This window comes from Coturnix japonica, chromosome 27 (genome assembly GCF_054131305.1).
Source record: "Coturnix japonica strain WE chromosome 27, WE-NBRP24, whole genome shotgun sequence".
Lineage (NCBI taxonomy): Eukaryota > Metazoa > Chordata > Aves > Galliformes > Phasianidae > Coturnix > Coturnix japonica.
Window position 1 is genome coordinate 5,626,441 of NC_140689.1, and position 22,952 is coordinate 5,649,392.

Below are 22,952 nucleotides of genomic sequence, written 5' to 3' on the forward strand. Positions count from 1 at the left end.
GACCATGACAGGGTAAGTCTCACTGCGGACCATGAGCTGCTTTTCATAGAGGGTCAACTTAATTTGGGATATCCCATAGCAGATCTGGATGCAGGCACTGCATGTTTCTTTACTGTGGAAAAAGCCTTCTGCTCCAGCTGAGGGCTTCCATACTGCAGTGTCAGAGCACAGCCCTGAGGGCTGCATGTCCCAGCACGGCTGCAGGCTGTGCAGCCGGGGCTGCAGGTGGGTGCCCAGGGCTGTCCTGCAGAGCAGGGTCCCTGCTGTGCCCCAGGGGCTGTGTGCCGGGTATGGGACTCTGCCGCCTGCCAGGCTCAGCACTCAGCCTGCCCGGGGAGCTGCCCAGGGCGCTGCGGGGAGACGGGTGGGGGGAAGGAGCCCCCCGGCAGGGCTTGTGCTGCCACAGCTGCTGCCTGGGGCAGGGGGATCACAGCTCCACTGCACAACAGTATGTTTCTGAGGGCGCTTTGCAAGAGGAGAGCCAAGGCAGGGGGTTTCCATTTCCTGTTCTGAGGCAAAGAGTTTTGGAGTCAGAAATCTAAAAGGGGCAATAAGAGTTCTGAGTATTTTTCGTCAATCAATTGCTTGTTTTGTGAACAATAGGCATGAATAATTCACTTATCCTACAAACAAGCAGCATTTTCTAACTGAAACTGAATGCCACAGAAGCTCTAAGAGCACTTGGGGTAGAGATATGAGACTTGAAACAGATGAAAATATCCAGGGAGAAGGGATAAGAAAATAAGAGGAAGGTTAGAGCTCCATATGCTGCTTCTGCTTAAGGAATGCTGAAATACATGAAATTAAATGCAAGTAATGGTGCTAAATGTACACTGTTGTAAGAGAATAAAAACATTTCATAGTATACCAGGAGTAGTGTCTCTGAGAATGGTCTGGACTTGTCATTATCTTCTGCACTCTGAGCAGGACTCCAAGCCCAACAACAGCAGATGTCCAACAGCAGCTCCATCAGTGAGTTCCTCCTGCTGCCGTTGGCAGACACGCGGCAGCTGCAGCTCCTGCACTTCTGGCTCTTCCTGGGCATCTACCTGGCTGCCCTCCTGGGCAACGGCCTCATCAGCACAGCCATAGCCTGCGACCGCCGCCTGCACACTCCCATGTACTTCTTCCTCCTCAACCTGGCCCTCCTCGACCTGGGCTGCATCTCCACCACTCTCCCCAATGCCATGGCCAACACCCTCTGGGACACCAGGGCCATCTCCTACACAGGATGTGCTGCACAGGTCTTCTTCTTTGTCTTCTTCATCTCAGCAGAGTATTCCCTTCTCACCATCATGTCCTATGACCGCTACGTTGCCATCTGCAAGCCCCTGCACTACGGGACCTTGATGGACAGCAGAGCTTGTGCCACCATGGCAGCAGCTGCCTGGGGCGCTGGGGTTCTCAATTCCCTGCTGCACACTGCCAGTACATTTTCACTGCCTCTCTGCCAAGGCAATGTTGTCAACCTGTTTTTCTGTGAAATCCCCCAGATCCTCAAACTCTCCTGCTCAGCCTCCTACCTCAGGGAATTTGTGCTTCTGTTTTTTAGTATCAGTTTATTCTTTGGGTGTTTTTTATTCATAGTGGCATCATATGTGCAGATCTTCATGGCCGTGCTGAGGATGCCCTCTGAGCAGGGACAGCACAAAGCCTTCTCCACATGCCTCCCTCACCTGGCTGTGGTCTCCTTGTTTGTCAGCACTGCTGCTTTTGCCTACCTGAAGCCCCCCTCACTCTCATCCCCACCCATAGACCAGATGATGGCAGTTCTGTACTCGGTGGTGCCTCCAACACTGAACCCTATTATCTACAGCATGAGGAACCGGGAGATCAAGAACGCTCTCAGGAAGGTGTTGCCATAAGCACTATTCCAGCTTCCATAAAATGCACAACTTTCTCACAGGATTCCCAGTGATGGCTATTTATGTTTTATGCATCTTTGATTGTTTGATTGTGTTTTATACAGCATTCTGCAAATAATGTTGCAAATTATTTCACTTCCTTCCTACCTCCTTTCCATTTTTGCACTCCAATAACTCGTGTAAATGTGGAACCAGATTCCCTCAATAGGTTAAGAGATAAATAAATACTTTCAAAGTAAACTTTTCCTTAGCTCTTCTGTCTTCCTACCTTCTCTGGGTCTGGGGGAGGTAGAGCCGCAGACAGCAGCACAACGTGCTGTTTTCATTCCTGCTTCATTTACAGTGTCACGGTGCTCTCAAGTCCTCTCATTTGTGCAGGCCTGAAGGTCCTGTGTGTCTCACAACAGTCCAGTTGTCTCTACAGCAGCACTCTGGGGCTGCAGTCAGTTGTTAGCAATATGAAAAGGTCTGTCAGAGCTGGTCTCCTTGCTGGTACTGCCATAACAAGAGGGCCCCTTCAGGTCAGGACCAGAGAACTGGAGGCCTCTTCCAAAGCTGGTGTAAGGAATATACCTCAGGAGCTGCTCCCTGAGAAGTCCTCAAGATCTTCTGGTGCTCTTCAGTGAGTGACCGGATCAGAGAGAATAATCCCAATGTGATCAGTAAGAGACTTGGGGCAGTGCTGTGGTTTAAGGTTTTTGGGTTGAGATAAAGAGAAAAAGAAAAAGATAATAATCATGACAAATGTATTTATACATATATAATATATTTAGTGTATTTTCACACATATACAACATATGCAGTTGCAAACATATATGAACTAATCCCAATGCACACCTGTTTGCAAGTCCAGGACTAGTTGCTGGGGTTTTAACAGCCAGAGGGTTAACTGTAGGAGCTGTACTGACTTTCAGGCTGTTGCAGGAGTTGAAGGACCTCAGAGTTCATTGCCAGAGCTGGAACCACCACAGGACATGTGATTATGTTGGAGCAGCCACTGGGCTCATTGGAGGGGTTGGAGTGACCACAGGGCTGAACCTCCTGGCACAGTGCACCTCCCTTGGGAGGAATTTGTTTCACTTTCTTATCAAAATACTTGGAAAAGCTACAGGACCCGTAGCAGGATTGACTGCAGAGCTCATTATGAGGGATGGAGTGACAGTGGGATCTGTCCCAGAGCTTGGAGCAGCCACAGGATGTGTAGAAAACTTGGTTATACTGCAGGGTCTGTGCCAGGAGTTGCAGAGGCTGCAGCACTGTCAGCGTTTCCAGCTCTCTGGATCTGGCACACTGCAGTAATGTGTGTATCTTGGGGGTTACCAGTGCCACAGCAGACCTGCCCCCAATATTCTACCAGTTTCTCAGGATCCTGCAGTTGCTCAGAGATGAAGTTCCAAAGCCCTGGGGGTGCCCACCGCTCCAGGCAGCTGCCCAGACCGTCCCACACCCGCTGCCATGCAGAGCCTTCTCACCTTGGGGCAGATCTCTCACTGATATTCCTGAATAATTGTTTAACCTCAATCATAGATTCATAGAATTACCAAGGCTGGAAAAGGCCTAAAAGATCATCCAGTCCAACCGTTCACCTATTACCAATAGCTCCCACTAAACCATGTCCCTCAACACAATATCCAGTACACCCCCGGACTCACAGAGGCGACAATGTAAATTGTGTAATTCCTAATCATATGGACAATATTACTTCCAAAACCCAAAGATGGCCACAGAGCTGAATGTGCACAAAACTTCACTTTGTCAGCTGCCAATTTTATCGTGGTACAAACTGAGGTCAAACAGCATAGCAAAATAAATACCCTAATCAAGCATCCAAGCACCAAGTAAGGAGCTGTGCAGTGAAGCTTCATGAGAAGACTCAACAAGCTCCACACATAGGAAGCACATCCACACATAACAGCACCATGGCCTGCACTTCTCCAGCTCCCACAAAGCCCTGAGTTATCTCGCTCTGGACAGTTGTGCTGTTATCTCTACCCTTGGAGCCTTACATCAGGCACCAAAATGATGGTGGTTGTTGAACCCAACATGTGGCTCAGCAGCTCACAGTGCTTTGTGCACTGCCCCATTCCCAGTGGGATGGGGATGAGAGCTGGGAAAAAAAGTACAACTTCTGGGTTGTAACAAAGCAGTTTACTAAGAGAGATAAAAGAAGAGGAGTAATAGTTATCACTATATATCCGTTGATATGGAATTGTATGTAACAACTGATGCACAAGCACTTGCTCAGCACCACCAGACTGATGCTCAGCTGGACCCTGGGCAGTGAAGAGACTGAGATGAACTCCCACCCCTTTCAATACAATTTCTGCTTGCTGTCAGCTGATAGAGAACGTCCCTTTGGCCACTTTCAGTCAGCTGTCCTCACTCTGTTCCCTCCCAGCTCCATGTGCATTTTACTGACCATGGCCTTGGCTCTGTAGAACACTGCTTAGCAGCAGCTGTAAACATCAGACTGTTATCAATGATTTTCTCCTAGAACCAAAACACTGCACCATAGCAGGCAGTCTGAAGAAAAAAAATTCATCTGAGCTGTAACTCAGATTCCTGCCTGTCCCCTCCTCTTGTTCTTCCTGATCAGGAAGCAAGGAACAGAATCTGCTGCTCTTCTTTTTGAAACCTTTCCATCAGTATTCATGTGGCTCCTCTGCCATCCCCAGGCAGAGCTCAGTGCACTCTCACAGATGGCAGCAGCCTTTCTTCATCTTCCTTGCCTAATCGTAATGAAGAGTCTGTACCTACTTTGCTACAGTTCAGAGGTGGGAACCATCCCACCATGTCTCTGTGAGACAAACAAGACCCTAGGCCTGCAAAGGCACAGAGATTTGGAGTTAGCTGAGTGAATGTTTGTGGTCCTCTCATTAGTGTAAGGATTCTTCAGAAAGCATCCCCTTCCAGAAGCATGCTTTGATTTAGCCTGTCTGGGTCTTGAATCTACACTGTGGTACTGATGTTCGGGGCCTTGCTCAGAAGCAGCAGCCTGCATGAAAGGAAATTCTCTGTGGTTTTCTCTTGTGTTGTCCCGTTTATTTCCCATGCTACCCGCACTGGTCTACAGGCACTATAGGGCAGCAGCAGGTTGGGGTTACCCCCAGAGGGTACACAGTAAGATTTAGGACGAGGTATTGGCAATAAGACCTTCACTGAGGAATCCTCACACAATCCTATGGAACAACTCAGAGGCTTTCTCTGCAATCTCCAACAGCAACAACATCCCTCAGCCCTTCTCTGTCACATCCAATTCCCCTCCCTTCCCACTTCGGACATGGTTTAAAGCCCTTTAATCAATCAGTGCAGGAGCATTTCAGATGGGGTCATGGAGGAGGCAGACTGCCATTCTTGGGGTGGCCATTTTCCCAGGAGGGCATGGTGGGAGGGCTTTGTCCCATCTGGTTCCACCAACACTTGCATCCACCCAGCAGAAGGCTGTGCCCTCTGTGTCCCACTTGAACTCTGCATGGAGCTTACAGTTGGCAGTGACGTGGCTGAGAAGCTCTGGGCATGGATTAAGGGATAGGGAAATAATGTGCCTTCCTAACTTCCTCCCTTCATACCTTAGCAACTTCCTTGTAATCTCACCAAGTATCCTGTCCCTTCTTCCAGAGGGCGTAGATTCTCTTTTTCTTCCTGAGTCTCAATAGTTTTTCCCAGTTCATCTGCACTGGTCTTCTTCCCCTATGGCTCACCTTATGGCATTCAGGGATAGCCTGATCTCGTGCCTTTATGATTTCCATCTTGAGGAGTGTCCAGGCTTCCTGGACCCCTTTACCCATAAGGAGCGACTCCCAAGGGACCTGTGCTACAAGTGTCCTGAACAGGTCAAAGTCCGCCCTCTAGAAGTTCAGGATAGTAGTTTTGCTAGTCACCCTTCTGACATCTCCAAGAATAGAGAATTCTACCATTTCATGGCCACTCTGCCCAAGACAGTCCCCAACCTTCTCAACTCCAACCAGTCCTTCAATGTTAGTGAAGAGCTGGTCTAGCAAGGAACCCCCCCTGGTAGGCCTTCATACCAGCTGCGTAAGGAAGCTGTCTTCCATGCAATCTATAAACCTCTTGGACTGATTCCTCTGCTATTTATTATATTCCCAGCATATATCAGAGAAGTTGTAGTCTCCCAAGAAAATGAGTGCTGGCAATCTTGCGACTTCAGTAAGCTGCTCATAGAATGCCTCACCCATCAATTAGGCGGTCTATAAGAAACCTTTAGCAAGATGTCACACTTACAGGCCTTTCCCCTGATCCTTACAAACATGCACTTCATTCTGAAGCCCAAGCTCTTCAACATCAAAACTCTCTTTAATATAAAGGGCCACACCACCACCCTTCCTTCCTCCTCTATCCCTTCTGAAGAGCTTGTAACCATCCATCACAGCACTCCAGTCATGGCAGTGGTCCCACCATGGGTCGGTAATAGCAACTAGGTTATGGTTTGTCAGATGCACAGTTGCTTCCAGCTCCTCCTGCTTGTTGACCAAGCTGCGTGCGTTGGTGTAGACGCACTTCAGCTGAGGCATCGGCCTCTCTCCCAGATCAAACAGCATTTCCCTAGGCTTATCTCTGGTAAGCCCTGTTTTGTCCCCTCCCCCATCGTAGCTAGTTTAAAGCTCTTTCGACAAGCCCCGCTACCTTCTGTGCTAGGATTCACTTCCCCCTTTGAGACAGTTAGGTTCCATTCATGGATAACAGGCCATGGGCCAAGTAAACTGTCCTGTGATCAAAGAACTCAAAGTTTCTGGCTCAGTACCAACCTCTGAGACAATTGTTCATTGCTTTGCTTTCCAAGCCTGCTCCGTGTCCCTCACTGCCACTGAAGGTATAGAACAAAAAATCACTTGATCTCCCACTTTGTGAACTAAATGGCCTAAAGTCCTGAAATCTCTTTATAGTTTGTAGTCTTATCTAAGAAATTTCATCACTGCCCACATAAACTATGAGTAGTGGAAAATAATCAGTGGACCTAACCAGCATGGGGAGTTTCCTCGTTATGTCCCTGACCTGAAGCCAAGAAGGCAGCAGACTTCCTGACAACTCGGGTCCAGTCTGCAAATGGGGCCCTCTATTCCTCTGAGAAGGGAGTCACCCACCACGACCACCCTTCTTTCTTTCATGGCAGAGAAAGTCACAAGGCTTGGTAGTGACTGCCTTGCATTAGGCTCTCTCCTAGGCAGATCCTCCATTGACTCCCCATTCTTATCTCCTTCAGATTTCAGAGTGTCAAACCTGTTGCTTAGAGGGATCAAAGGTCGAGGGCTAGGCAGGCATGGGGGGGCTCCTGTGACATTGAGTTGGGACTCTCTTCCAAACCTCCTCATCAGTCAGGTCTGTCTGACTGTGACAGGGCAGGGAGTCAACCACTTTTCTGGGGGTATCTGCCTGGCAGCCTTCCCTCGGTGATGCCAGCAAGTCACTCCACCAGCCCATCTCCAGATCACACTCCCTGATGGTAAATTGTGAGTAAAACCTTGAGTAAAGTGAGAGTTCACCTAGAGAAAAGTATGAGTAGAAACCTGGACTGATGTGAGGGTAAACCCAGAGTAAACCCATGATCCCATCCATCATCATGCTCAGCCTCTAAGGGGAACATTTTCCAGTGTTGCTGTGTAAAAAAATAGGTTCCTCACATCTAACCTATGTCTCCCCTTTTTAATTTAAATCCATTTCCATTTGTCCTGTTATCATCAGACCATCCCATCCTTATTCTAGCGTTAGGCATCTCATCCTCAGATGGAAACCCTGGGGCTGAATTGGGATCAGTTTTTCAAAGAACCACGGGGGCTGCAAGTTCACCTAGCTGAGTTCAGATGTGCACAGTGAGGTGTCTGTGTGTGAGTCCCTCATCTGGATCCTTGGTTTTTATTCCACAGGGACTGCACTGCTCATACACAGTCTCTCAGTGATGCCCAAGATGCCTTGGGTGATCCTAGTTTTGTGCTAGTGCTTGTAAACTGTAACGGAAAATCTATGAGATAGACACCTCCTTCTGGAGCATCAGCTGAGGGCCAGAATGGAGGTATTCTTGGCCATCCTAAATACCACTGCAGCCCCGTGCTTAGGGCACCCATTGTGTCTTTTGCACCTGACCCCATGGAGTACGTAGTGATATTCAGCTTATCAAAAGGATGAGCTCAGAAGAGGCAGATTTTCCTCTCTGCTCCATCTGTGGCATAGTCTGGATTTCAAGGCATTGCAAAGCTATGGCACATCTATGTTCTTGCACTGATGACACTTTAGCATGCTCTGGGCTCGCATTTCAATGGCATCTAATAAATCTAGGGTCATACCAGTTGACAGGAAGCTGGCAAATGTTGTCACATTGTAAGGAAGAGCAAGAAAGATGACACGGGCAACTATGGACCTGTCAGTCTCACTACAGTGCTTGGTAAAATTATGGAGAAAATGATGGTGGGAGTTATGGAAAAACACCTGAAGGACAGGTCACAGACAACACAAGATACAGAGGGGAAGGTCCTATTTAATTTCAGGTCTTTTTATCCATTGAGCTGAACAAGGGAAGGCAGTTGATGTAATCCTTGAGGATTTCAGTAGAGCTTTTGATACTATTTCTCCGGCACCCTTCTGGACAGAAATTCCTGCATACAGCTAGACAGAAACAGAATGTGGTGTTTTGTAATACAAGAAGAATTTTACAGAGCAGCAGCCATGGATTGAGATAAGGAGTTCAGAGAGCAGCAGCTGCGGAGCAGGATAAACAGCATGAGAACAAAGGACATCTCTAGGAAAAGAATGAATGGCTCGTGGCTTTGAAGGGGAGTTATAGGGTTGTTATTGCAGTAGCTTTCCTCCAATTAGCGTGTGTGATTTTTGGACGCCCTTGTCTGTCTCCTTTAAAATCATGGCTTTTCGGGCAATAAATTGATGCAGCTATATGTAACTATATTGGTGTTTGTCTGTTTGTCCCAGCACGCTGACATTTTGCCTTTCAGGTTCACCAGCAGTGGTGGGTGAGCAGTTGGCCAGTAGTTCTGTCCCAAAGGATTATAGTCAGTGTATTCCATCGGGCTGGTAAATGGTCACTGTCAGAGTTCCCCAGGGTTCCATTTTAGGGCCACTTTCCTTTAATGTTTATGCAGATGACTTGCATGCAGGACTAGAAGATGATCTGAGCAAGTTTGCTGGTGAGACCAGATGAGGAGGTGCTGTTGCCTCCACTGAGGGTGGAGAGGACTTGCAGAGAGATGTGGACAAGTCAGAAAACTGGGTACCAGTTGGTACTAAGCACCAAGTGCATAAAGTATAACAAGAACAAATGCCTGATTGTGCACCTGGGTATGGGCAACCCTGGACATAAACACTGTCTGTATATTGGACACATGAGAGACGTCTGACTGAAAAGCATTGGGGGTCCTGCTCAACATAAAATTTTAAGTGAGTCAGCATTGTGCCCAGCCAGCCAAGAAGGCCAACAGTCCCCTAAAGTGCATCAAGCAATTTATTGCCAGCTGAGTGGGAGAAATGTTTGTCCCTCTTTGCTCTGCATTGCTACAGCCTCACCTGGAGCACTGGGTGCACTTCTGGGCACCGCAGAACATAAAGAACATCAAAGTATGGGAGAGTGTGCACAGGAGGGCATTGGAACTGAGAGATCTGAAGTTCAGAGTTTCACTGGGATTGACTGCTTGTTCAGACTGGGCCCTTCTCACACCCCACATCCTGTGATGAGACACAGGGCACATGTGGGATATGAACTTTAACAGCATCCTTGCACCACATGCAAATGCTTTTCCCAGTGCTTCAGTGTTCCACCACCCATTGCTTTCAACATAGTTTTCAACACCCCATTGTATCTTTTAATTTTACCAGAAGCTGGTGCGTGGTAGGGGATATGATAAATCCACTCAATGCCGTGAACTTTGGCCCAAGTATTCATTAAGGGAATTTTTGAAATGTGTCCCATTATGAGACTCAGTTCTTTCTGAGGTGTCATGTCTCTATAGGACTTGTTTCTAACAACCCAATATTGTGTTTCTGGCAGTAGCATGGGGTACTGCATATGTTTCAAGCCACCCAGTGTTTGCTTCCACCATGGTAAGCACAAAACGCTTATCATTATGAGATCCTGGCAAGGTGACATCATTCACCTGTCACTCCTCCCCATATTTATACTTTTGCCTTGGCCTTCCCCCCGGAGAGGCTTCATATTCTTGGCTTGTTTAATTATGGCACATGATTCACAGTCATGAATAACCAGTGCAATAGCATCCATAGTTAAGTCCACCCCTCAGTCTCTAGCCCAATTATATGTTATGTCCATTCCTTGATGGCCTGAGGTCTCATGGAACCATCAAGCTTGAAATAATTCACTCTTGTTCTGCCAGTCCAAGTCTATTTGAGCCACCTCAATTCTGGCAGCTCGATCTACCTGATGGTTGTTTTGTTGTTCTGCAATAGCCCGACTCTTGGGCAAGTGTGCATCCACGTGACACACCTTTACAATCATATCTTTTTTTTGAGCAGTTATGTTTTTCTACAGTTCAGCAGCCCAAATAGGTTTACACCTCCGTTGCAAGTTATTTTGTTCCCACTGATGTAACAACCCCCATAAGGCATTTGCCACCATCCATGAATCAGTATAAAGATGAAGCATTGGCCACCTCTCCCGTTCAGCCACATCTAAGGTCAGCTGGACAGCTTTTACCTCTGCAAACTGACTTGATTCTCCTTTACCTTCAGTGGCCTCTGCAACCTGTCGTGTGGGGCTCCAAACAGCAGCTTTCCATCTCCGATGCTTCCCTATAATATGAAATGATCCATCAGTGAAAAGAGCATATTTCTTTTCATTTTCTGGTAGTTCGATGTATGGTGGGGCCGCTTTAGCACATGACACCTCTTCTCCTGGTGATGTTCCAAACTTTTTATCTTCAGGCCAGTTCATGATCACTTCTAAAATTCCTGGACGATTGAGGTTCCCCATCCGCACTTGTTGCCTAATCAGTGCAATCCACTTGCTCCAGGTGGCATCGGTAGCATGATGGGTGGAGGGAACCTCCCCTTTCAACATCCGGTTCATCATTGACAGTCGAGGTGCCAGAAAGAGCTGCATTTCAGTACCAGCTACTTCGGAAGCAGCCCGAGCCCCCTTATACATGGCTAAGATCTCCTTCTCAGTTGGAGTGTAGCACTCTTCAGACCCCTTGTACGCTCAGCTCCAAAATCCCAGGGGTCAGCCTTGGGTCCCTCCTGAGGCTCTTTGCCACAAACTCCAAGTGGGACCTTTCTCTCCAGCAGCAGTATAGAGGATGTTCTTTACATCCTGTCCAGTCCGTACTGGCCCCAGGACCACGGCACAGGCTATCTCCTGTTTAATCTGTTCAAAAGCCTGCTGCTGCTCTGGGCCCTATGCAAAATCATTCTTCTTCTGCATCACCTGATAACGGGGGCTTACAATGAGGCTGTAGTTTGGAATGTGCATCCTCCAAAAGCCCACTGCACCCAGGAAAGATTGTGTCTCTTTCTTGCTAGTTGGTGGAGACACGGCAGTGATTTTGTCGATCACTGTTGGGATGTGATGACATCCATCCTGCCACTTTATACCTAAGAACTGAATTTCCTAGGCAGGCCCTTTTACTTTGCTTCACTTAATAGCAAAACTGGCTCATAGAAGAATCTGAATCTCTCCATCCCTCATAATGAGCTCAGCAGTCACTCCTGCTACGGGTCCTGTAGCTGTTCCAAGTATGGTAATAAGAAAATGCAACAAATTCCTCCCAAGGGAGGAAGTACAGCCCTGCGGTGGCTCCAACCCCTCCAATGAGCCCAGTGGCTGCTCCAACATAGTCACATGTCCTGTGGTGGCTCCAGCTCTGGCAATGAACTCTGAGGTCACTTCAACTCCTGCAACAGCCCAACAGCCACTTCAGCTCCTACAGTGAACCCTGTGGCTGTTAAAACCCCTGCAACTAGTCCTGGACTTGCAAACAGATGCGCATAGGGATTAGTTCATATATGTTTGCAACTGCATATGTTGTATATGTGTGAAAATATACTAAATATATTATATATGTATATATATATTGTCATAATTATTATCCTTTTCTTTTTATCTCAACCCCAAAACCTTAAACCACAGGACTGCCCCGAGTCTCTTACTGATCTCATTGGGATTATACAATCTGATCTGGTCACACAGTGAAGAGCACCAGAAGATCTTGAGGTCTTCTCAGGGAGCAGCTGCTGAGGTATATTCCTTACACCAGCTTTGGAAGAGGCCTCCAGTTCTCTGGTCCTGCTCTGAAGCAGCCCTCTTGTTATGGCAGTGCCAGCAAGGAGACCAGCCCTGACACAGCCATTCGTATTGCCGGCTACTGACTGCAGCCCTGGATTGCTGCTGTAGAGACAACAGGACTGTTGTGAGACACACAAGTCCTTGAGCCTGCACAAATGAGAGGAGTTGAGAGCACTGTGGCAGTGTAAAGAGAGCAGGATTGAAAAGAGAATGTTGTGCAGCTGTCTGTTACTGTCCCCCCGACCCAGACCCGAACAAGGTAGGAAGAGAGAAGAGATAAAGAAAAGTCAATTTTGAAAACTTTTTATTTATCTCTTAAGCTAATCAGGAAATCTGGTTCAATGTTTACTTGAGCTCTTGGAGTGAGAAAATGGAAAGTAGGCCGGAAAGAACAGAAATAATTTGCAACATTTTTCTCCAGATTTCTGTATCATGCATGATCAAAAAAGTATATATGCATAAAATATAAAGAACCATCACTGGGAATCCTGTGAGGAAGATGTGCATTTTATTGAAGCTGGAATAGTGCGTATTGCAAAACCTTCCTGAGAGCGTGCTTGATCTCCCTGTTCCTCACGCTGTAGATAATAGGGTTCAGTGTTGGAGGAACCACTGCATACAGAACTGCCACTGTCAGATCCAGGAGTGGGGAAGAAATGGAGGGGGGTTTCAGGTAGGCAAAAAAGGCAGTGCTGAGAAATAGGGAGACCACGGCCAGGTGAGGGAGGCATGTGGAGAAGGCTTTGTGCCGTCCCTGCTCAGAGGGCATCCTCAGCACAGCCATGAAGATCTGCACATGGGACAACACTATGAAAACAAAGCAGCCAAAGACTAAACTGGCATTAAAAATGAGAAACACAAATTCCCTGAGGTAGGAGCCAGAGCAGCAGAGTTTGAGGATCTCGGGGATTTCACAGAAAAACTGGTTGACAACATTGCCTTGGCAGAGAGGCAGTGAAAACGTACTGGCAGTGTGCAGCAGGGAATAGAGAACCCCAGTGCCCCAGGCAGCTGCTGCCATGGTGGCACAAGCTCTGCTGTCCATCAAGGTCCCGTAGTGAAGGGGCTTGCAGATGGCAACCTAGCGGTCATAGGACATGATGGTGAGAAGGGAATACTCTGCTGAGAGTAAGAGGACAAAGAAAAAGAGCTGTGCAGCACATCCTGTGTAGGAGATGGCCCTGGTGTCCCAGAGGGCGTTGGCCAAGGCTTTGGGGAGAGTGGTGGAGATGCAGCCCAGGTCAAGGAGGGCCAGGTTGAGGAGGAAGAAGTACATGGGGGTGTGCAGGCGGCGGTCGCAGGCTACGGCTGTGCTGATGAGGCCGTTGCCCAGGAGGGCAGCCAGGTAGATGCCCAGGAAGAGCCAGAAGTGCAGGAGCTGCAGCTGCCACGTGTCTGCCAACGGCAGCAGGAGGAACTCACTGATGGAGCTGCTGTTGGGCATCTGCTGTTCTTGTGCTTGGAGTCCTGCTCAGAGTGCAGAAGATAATGACAAGTCCAGACCATTTTCAGACACACTCCTCCTGCTATAATATGAAATGTTTTCATTCTCCTACAACAGTGTACATTTAGCACCATTACTTGCATTTAATTTCATGTAGTTCAGCATTCCTTAAGCAGAAGCAGCATATGGAGCTCTAACCTTCCTCTTATTTTCTTATCCCACCTCCTTGGATATTTTCATCTGTTTCATGTCTCATATCTTTACCCCCATTGCTCTTACAGCCCTCAACCGCAGACTCTGTGCTATTCAGTTTGTTAGAAAACGCTGCCTGTTTGCAGGATAAGTGAATTATTCATGCCTACAGAAAATGATGAAAATTAGAATTGTTTCCATCCTTCGAGAATGAGGAGACTGAAAGACCAGCCTGTGTGGCTGGTCACAAAACAAGCAAATGATTGACGAAAAATTCTCAGAACTCTTATTGCCCCTTTTAGATTTCTGACTCCAAACCTCTTTGCCTCGGAACAGGAAATGGAAACCCCCTGCCTTGGCTCTCCTCTTGCAAAGTGCCCTCAGAAACATTCCGTTGTGCAGTGGAGCTGTGATCCCCTGCCCCAGGCAGCAGCTGTGGCAGCACAAGCCCTGCCGGGGGGCTCCTTCCCACCACCCGTCTCCCCGCAGCGCCCTGGGCAGCTCCCCGGGCAGGCTGAGTGCTGAGCCTGGCAGGCGGCAGAGTCCCATACCCGGCACACAGCCCCTGGGGCACAGCAGGGACCCTGCTCTGCAGGACAGCCCTGGGCACTCGCCTGCAGCGGTGCTGTGACACGCAGCCCTCAGGGCTGTGCTCTGATGCTGCAGCACGAAAGCCCTCATCTGGAGCAGAAGGCTTTTAACACAGTAAAGAAACATGCAGTGCCTGAAGCCAGATCTGCTACGGGATGTCCCTGATTTGGTTAACCCTCAATGAAAAGCATCTGCATGGTCTGTAGTGAGACTTACTATGTCATGTTCTGTGAGTAATGCTCCTGCTGTGTGCTCCCAGCCTGCTCACACCGTACACATCCTGGAAGCTCTTTCCCCTTTCTCTCCTCTCCTTTTGGGAGCTGCTGACTGTGCTGTGCACAAGAGCTGCTCCTGGGCACAGCTGTCTCTCTGCAGCACTGCCCATTTGTATGAGCTCCCTGTGTCCCAGGAGCCCCGCCCAGCTCAGCATCAGAGGATGTCATGTTTATCCTTCCCACTCTTCTCCCCTGAGATGTCCCTGCGTCCTCTTGGCCAACAGATCCTGAGAAACAACAGCATCATGATTGTACTTTGAAATCTGATGAATTAAATACCAAGTGTACAGTGGTCAGTGACTGATTCCAGACCTGATAACTGAGATCCTGTGATGAAACAAAATGGGCATACAGGCAAGGACAGAGAGAGGTGGACTTCCCCTGTGCAGGGCAGTGATTTAGTTGAGGCAGTGCAGGCATCTCATCCCTAATTGGAAACCCTGGGGCTGAAATGGGATTCAGCTCCCAATGGACACACAGTAACACTGAGATTCCTCTGGTTCAGTTCAGAAGTGCACAAGGAGTTGCCTGCATGTGAGCTCCTGCTCTGAGTCCTCAGTCCTTCAGCAGGGAGGCAGCTGCTCACACACAGACACTGGGTGATGCCCAAGGTGCCTGGGCTGCTCCTGATGTGTGCCAGAGCTTGTCAACCGTGTGGGAAATCCCTGAGATAGACACCTCCTTCCTGGGCATGAGCTGAGGGCCAGAGAGGGGATAGCACCGGCTGTCTGGTGAATTCACATGCAGCTGCAAGTGCAGCACAGGGCCTTCAGCAAAGCCATGCCCATGCTGTGACCATGTTGCTATGTCAACTCCAAGGCCCACAATCGGTCTATTGCCTGTGTGCCACCTTCTGCGCACTAATACCATGGATGAGCTCTCCAGTCCGGCTAAGTCCAGTGATGCTTTCCAGTGAGGATGTTTACTCCTGTATTTTTGAACTAATGCAAACACCAACACACAAGAAGCTAGAAATCTTGGTAGAGCTGCAGGCCTGAGCTCCTGTTTGGACCATGGGACACAGTTGAATGGCTTCCACAACTGCACTGTAGCACAAGGGGGATACAGAGACTTTAGGATGGGTGGGTGAGGAGACAAGGAAGGGCGACTGCCCTCTGTGAGAGTACACTGAGCTCTGCCTGGGGATGGAAGAACAGACAGGTCAGAGCTAATGGAAATGGCCAACAGAGGAGACCAACAGTGTCTGTACCTGTCTTCCTGATCAGGGAGAGTAAATGGAAGGTGCCCTCTGCAGACAGATGGGAGTCTCATGTTGTCTGGCCATTGTCCCATTTGGGAGCCTTTTTCAGTCCAGTATGTGCTGCAGGGACAGCACAGCAGGGCATGTGGCATCCAGCAGATCCATGGAGAGCACAGATGGCAGCTTCTTGACCAAGCCATGGAGGAACCAAAGAGGAGAGGTGCTCTGCTGGATCTCATACTCTCCAGCATGGAAGGTCTGGTGGGAATTGTGAAGGTGAAAGGGGCATCAGGCCACGTGCAAAAGACAAAAGGATCTAATTTTATTTATGTATTTATTTATTTATTTTGAGGCTGTAAGCTTAAAAGATGAACATATATGTCAATAAAACTGAAACAAAGAATTGAAGACAAAGATAGAAATCAATGAAAATGTGTTAACCCTTTTCAACATGAGAAATTCTCATGAGTCTTGTTCCATTTTTAGTTGTAAATATGAGTCTTTGTAGGGATTTTGTGTCTTTTATTTATTTATTTATTTTTTTCCTTTAATTCAGATGCTTTCAGGTACAGAGACACAGACAGCGATGCCAGTGCCATCATTGCCCTGTGACTAAATCCCGGTGCCCACCGCTGCTCTTCCCTGCTGCCTATTTGATCCCTCATCCTCCAGGTGTCTCCAGCTGTCCTAAATAAATGGTCGTGGTTAAAGGCATGTTTTCAGCAGGCCATTTAGACACATGCTCCTGCCACAGCCTGCCAGATTTCCCCATCCCTTTCTTATTGTTCAGTCAGATACCTCCCAATTATCTGTCTGATTTCTGACTTTTAGGGGGATGACTAAAATTTGCTCCATCTTGCCAAAGACTGATGGACTGTGTTGTCAACTCCTTCACTGTGATTCTATCTATCCCTTCCTATCTTTTCTTTTTCTCTTACTTTTTCTTTTTCTATGTCATTTTCTTCTCCTTTTCCTTTTCCTTTTCCTTTTCCTTTTCCTTTTCCTTTTCCTTTTCCTTTTCCTTTTCCTTTTCCTTTTCCTTTTCCTTTTCCTTTTCCTTCTCCTTTTCCTTTTCCTTTTCTTTTTCCTTTTCTTTTTCCTTTTCTCTTTCCATATCCTTTCTTTTTTCCTTTTTCTATTTTAATTTCTTTTTTTTTCTCTTTCTCTCTTTCATTTTTTCATGCTTTAAAGAAAGCATGAATTCTGAAAGATGTTCATTAATGTCAGTAAAAGTGAAAAAAAGAGTTGAAGACAAAGATAGAAATCAAGAAGAAAGTGTTAACCCGTCTCAGTGTGTGAAATACTCACGAGTCCTGTTCAATTCTAAGTTGATACCTCCCAACTCCCTGGCTGATCTATCCAAGGGAGATTACTGGAATTTTCTCCATTCCTCAAAAGTCTGTTGTCAAATCCTTCACCGTGATTCTATCTATCCCATCCTATCTGTTTCTAACTCATTTCTTGTGCAAATATTCCCTAAGAAAAATAAACCTCAATAGAATCTGCTTGGACATGGCATGCAGTTGATCACTGTGTTTTACTGTTCATTCAATTGCATCACCTTTCCTTCTGTTTGTTGGCCGTAAATAAAGAGAATTCTTTCTTTTTCTGTGTGCAGCTGGTTCTCTGTGGAAAGCCAGTGGGAGTTGGTACAAAGGAGGTTTAACACTGAGTGGGTGACAGTAGAGGAGAAGAGTGATGTGAGGAAAAGTGATGCAAGTCCCATGGGGCCAGTGTGAGTAGGAGTGGGATGGGGAGGTTGAGGAGGAACTTTGTCAACACAGTAACAGTACAGAACTCATTGGGGCATCCTGGATTGATATCAGTTGCAAAGTGCTTCTTTAACTTCTTGTATAAAACAAACTATAAATAAATAGACAATGAATGCATTTTGGATTCTTGCTCTTTAAGCTCTCTCCATTTTGCTGAACACATTCTGAAAACCTGAAGAAGAGAACAGGAAGGTACAAGGCACAAGAGGCTCTGTAGGTTATAATGGGCACCAGTGAGCATTTGGTGCTGAGTCCATCAACCTCCAGTGCAGAGAGAAGTTTGCACAAAGTGCTCAAGAAGACAAAGTCAGAAGTAACAGTGAAGTTTCTTGGAGTATTAATGGTCCCACTGAGGGCCATTACCAAGTAAGCTTCCCAACAGACTAGTTAGAGAAGATAACTGGAAGCCATGACTACAGGCAGGCAAAGGCACTGGCATGCTAAGAAACATCTCCTTTGCCTTACGAAGCAGACAGGTCAAGCAAGACCAGAAGTAGGGAGATCCTGTCTCTCATGTTGGCTCAGGGCACTTCCTGTGGCAGTGAGTTGGAAGTCTATATGATGTTAAGTGAAAGACATAGGAACGGAAGATCCCAGGCTCTGCATGTGGTGCAAGGATGCTGTGAAGTTCCTATCCCACATGTGCCCTGTGTCTCATTGCAGGATGTGGGATGTGAGAAGGGCCCAGTCTGAACAAGAAGTCAATCCCTGTGAAACTCTGAACTTCAGATCTCTCAGTTCCAATGCCCTCCAGTGCACACTCTCCCATAGTTTTATGTCCTTTATGTTATGCGGTGCCCAGAAGTGCACCCAGTGCTCCAGGTGAGGCTGTAGCAATGCAGAGCAAAGAGGGACAAACTTTTCTCCCACCCAGCTGGCAATAAATTGCTTTATGTGCTCCAGGGTACCGTTGGCCTTCCGGCTGCCTGGGCACACTGCTGACTCACTTCCAATTTTATGTTCAGAAGGACCCCCAATGCTTTTCAGTCAGACCTCTCTCATGTGTCCCATATCCAGTCAGTGTGTATGTCCAGGGTTGCCCATACCCAGGTGCACAATCAGGCACTTGTTCTTGTTATACTTTATGCACTTGGTGCTTAGTACCAACTGGTACCCACTTCTCTGACTTGTGCACATCTCTCTGCAAGTCCTCTCCACCCTCAGTGGAGGCAACAGCACCTCCTCATCTGGTCTCATCAGCAAACTTGCTCAGAACATCTTCTAGTCCTGCATGCAAGTCATCTGCATAAACATGAAAGGAAAGTGGCCCTAAAATGGAACCCTGGGGAACTCTGACAGTGACCATTTACCAGCCCGATGGAATACACTGACTATAATCCTTTGGGACAGAACTACTGGCCAACTGCTCACCCACCACTGCTGGTGAACCTGAAAGGCAAAATGTCAGCGTGCTGGGACAAACAGACAAACACCAATATAGTTACATATAGCTGCGTCAATTTATTGCCCAAAAAGCCAGACTTATAAGAGACAGACAAGGGTGTCCAAAAATCACACACGCTAATTGGAGGAAAGCTACTGCAATAACAACCCTATAACCCCCCTTCAAAGCCACAAGCCATTCATTCTTTTCCTAGAGATGTCCTTTGTTCTCATGCTGTTTATCCTGCTCCGCAGCTGCTGCTCTGTGAACTCCTTATCTCAATCCATGGCTGCTGCTCTGTAAAATTCTTCTTGTATTACAACACTCCACGTTCTGTTTCTGTCTAGCTGTATGCAGGAATTTCTGTCCAGAAGGGTGCTGAAGAAATAGTATCAAAAGCTCTACTGAAATCCTCAAGGATTACATCAACTGCCTTCCCTTGTTCAGCTCAATGGATAAAGGTATCATAAAAAGACCTGAAATTAAATAGGACCTTCTTCTCTGTATCTTGTGTTGTCTGTGACCAATGACCGAATTGCCCTTCAGGTGTTTTTCCATAACTCCCACCATCATTTTCTCCATAATTTTACCAAGCACTGTAGTGAGACTGACAGGTCCATAATTGCCCGTGTCATCTTTCTTGTTCTTCCTTACAATGTGACAACATTTGCCAGCTTCCTGTAAACAGGTATGACACTAGATTTATTAGATGCCATTGAAATGCGAGCCCAGAGCATACTAAAGTGTCATCAGTGCAAGAACGTAGATGTGCCATAGCTTTGCAATGCCTTGAAATCCAGACTATGCCACAGATGGAGCAGAGAGGAAAATCTGCCTCTTCTGAGCTCATCCTTTTGATAAGCTGAATATCACTACGTACTCCATGGGGACAGGTGCAGAAGACACAATGGGTGCCCTAAGCACGGGGCTGCAGTGGTATTTAGGATGGCCAAGAATACCTCCATTCTGGCCCTCAGCTGATGCTCCAGAAGGAGGTGTCTATCTCATAGATTTTCCGTCACAGTTTACAAGCACTAGCACAAAACTAGGATCACCCAAGGCACCTTGGGCATCGCTGAGAGTCTGTGTACGAGCAGTGCAGTCCCTGTGGAATAAAAACCAAGGATTCAGATGAGGGACTCACACACAGACACCTCACTGTGCACATCTGAACTCAGCTAGGTGAACTTGCAGCCCCCGTGGTTCTTTGAAAAACTGATCCCAATTCAGCCCCAGGGTTTCCATCTGAGGATGAGATGCCTAATGCTAGAATAAGGATGGGATGGTCTGATGATAACAGGACAAATGGAAATGGATTTAAATTAAAAAGGGGAGACATAGGTTAGATGTGAGGAACCTATATTTTTACACAGCAACACTGGAAAATGTTCCCCTCAGAGGCTGAGCATGATGATGGATGGGATCATGGGTTTACTCTGGGTTTACTCTCACATCAGTCCATGTTTCTGCTCATACTTTTCTCTAGGTGAACTCTCACTTTACTCAAGGTCTTACTCACAGTTTACCATCAGGGAGTGTGATGAGGAGATGGGCTGGTGGAGTGACTTGCTGGCATCACCGAGGGAAGGCTGCCAGGCAGATACCCCCAGAAAAGTGGTTGACTCCCTGCCCTGTCACAGTCAGACAGACCTGACTGATGAGGAGGGTTGGAAGAGAGTCCCAACTCAACGTCACAGGAGCCCCCCCATGCCTGCCTAGCCCTCTACCCCTGCTCCCTCTAAGCAACAGGTTTGACACTCTGAAATCTGAAGGAGATAAGAATGGGGAGTCAATGGAGGATCTGCCTAGGAGAGAGCCTAATGCAAGGCAGTCACTACCAAGCCTTGTGACTTTCTCTGCCATGAAAGAAAGAAGGGTGGTCGTGGTGGGTGACTCCCTTCTCAGAGGAATAGAGGGCCCCATTTGCAGACTGGACCCGAGTTGTCAGGAAGTCTGCTGCCTTCTTGGCTTCAGGTCAGGGACATAACGAGGAAACTCCCCATGCTGGTTAGGTCCACTGATTATTTTCCACTACTCATAGTTTATGTGGGCAGTGATGAAATTTCTTAGATAAGACTACAAACTATAAAGAGATTTCAGGACTTTAGGCCATTTAGTTCACAAAGTGGGAGATCAAGTGATTTTTTGTTCTATACCTTCAGGGGCAGTGAGGGACACGGAGCAGGCTTGGAAAGCAAAGCAATGAACAGTTTTCTCAGAGACTGGTATTGAGCCTGAAACTTTGGTTTCTTTGATCACAGGACAGTTTACTTGGCCCATGGCCTGTTATCCATGAATGGAACCCAACTGTCTCAAAGGGGGAAGTGAATCCTAGCACAGAAGGTAGCGGGGCTTATGGAAAGAGCTTTAAACTAGCTACGATGGGGGAGGGGACAAAACAGGGCTTACCAGAGATAAGCCTAGGGAAATGCTGTTTGATCTGGGAGAGAGGCCGATGCCTCAGCTGAAGTGCGTCTACACCAACGCACGCAGCTTGGTCAACAAGCAGGAGGAGCTGGAAGCAACTGTGCATCTGACAAACCATGACCTAGTTGCTATTACCGACTCATGGTGGGACCACTGCCATGACTGGAGTGCTGTGATGGATGGTTACAAGCTCTTCAGAAGGGATAGAGGAGGAAGGAAGCGTGGTGGTGTGGCCCCTTATATTAAAGAGAGTTTTGATGTTGAAGAGCTTGGGCTTCAGAACCATCGAGACGAGTGCATGTGGGTAAGGATCAGTAGAAAGGCCTGTAGGTGTGACATCTTGCTACTGGTCTATTATAGACTGACTAAAGAAGATGAATTGATGGGTGAGGCATTCTATGAGCAGCTTACTGAAGTCGCACGATCGCCAGCACTCATTCTCTTGGGAGACTTCAACTTCCCGGATATATGCTGGGAATATAATAAAGAGCAGAGGAATCAGTCAAAGAGGTTTCTAGATTGTATAGAAGACAGCTTCCTTACGCAGCTGGTATGAAGTCCTACCAGGGGTGGTTCCTTGCTAGACCAGCTCTTCACTAACAGTGAAGGACTGGTAGGAGTTGAGAAGGTTGGGGACTGTCTTGGGCAGAGTGGCCATGAAATGGTAGAATTCTCTATTCTTGGAGATGTCAGAAGGGTGACTAGCAAAACTACTATCCTGAACTTCTAGAGGGCGGACTTTGACCTGTTCAGGACACTTGTAGCACAGGTCCCTTGGGAGTCGCTCCTTATGGGAAGCCTGGACACTCCTCAAGATGGAAATCTTAAAGGCACAAGATCAGGCTGTCCCTGAATGCCGTAAGGTGAGCCATAGGGGAAGAAGACCAGTGCAGATGAACTGGGAAAAACTATTGAGACTCAGGAAGAAAAAGAGAATCTCCATCCTCCGGAAGAAGGGAGAGGATACTTGGGGAGATTACAAGGATGTTGCTAAGGCATGCAGGGAGGAAGTTAGGAAGGTACCTTACTTCCCTGTCCCTTAATCCATGCCCAGAGCTTCTCAGCCATGTCACTGCCAACTGTAAGCTCCATGCAGAGTTCAAGTGGGACACAGAGGGCACAGCCTTCTGCTGGGTGGATGCAAGTGTTGGTGGAACCAGATGGGACAAAGCCCTCCCACCATGCCCTCCTGGGAAAATGGCCACCCCAAGAATGGCAGTCTGCCTCCTCCATGACCCCATCTGAAATGCTCCTGCACTGATTAAAGGGCTTTAAACCAGGTCCGAAGTGGGAAGGGAGGGGAATTGGATGTGACAGAGAAGGGCTGAGGGATGTTGTTGCTGTTGGAGATTGCAGGGAAACCCTCTGAGTTGTTCCATAGGATTGTGTGAGGATTCCTCAGAGAAAGTCTTGTTGCCAATACCTCGTCCTAAATCTTACTGTGTACCCTCTGGGGGTAACCCCAACCTGCTGCTGCCCTATAGTGCCTGTAGACCAGTGCGGGTAGCATGGGAAATAAACGGGACAACACAAGAGAAAA

At 47.6% G+C, this 22,952-nt stretch overlaps 1 pseudogene; it reads left to right on the plus strand.

The window, feature by feature from the left end:
* Nucleotides 1-944: 944 nt before the first annotated feature.
* LOC146756397 (olfactory receptor 14J1-like) lies at nt 945-1,983 on the plus strand (annotated as a pseudogene).
* The last annotated feature ends 20,969 nt before the right edge of the window (nt 1,984-22,952 follow it).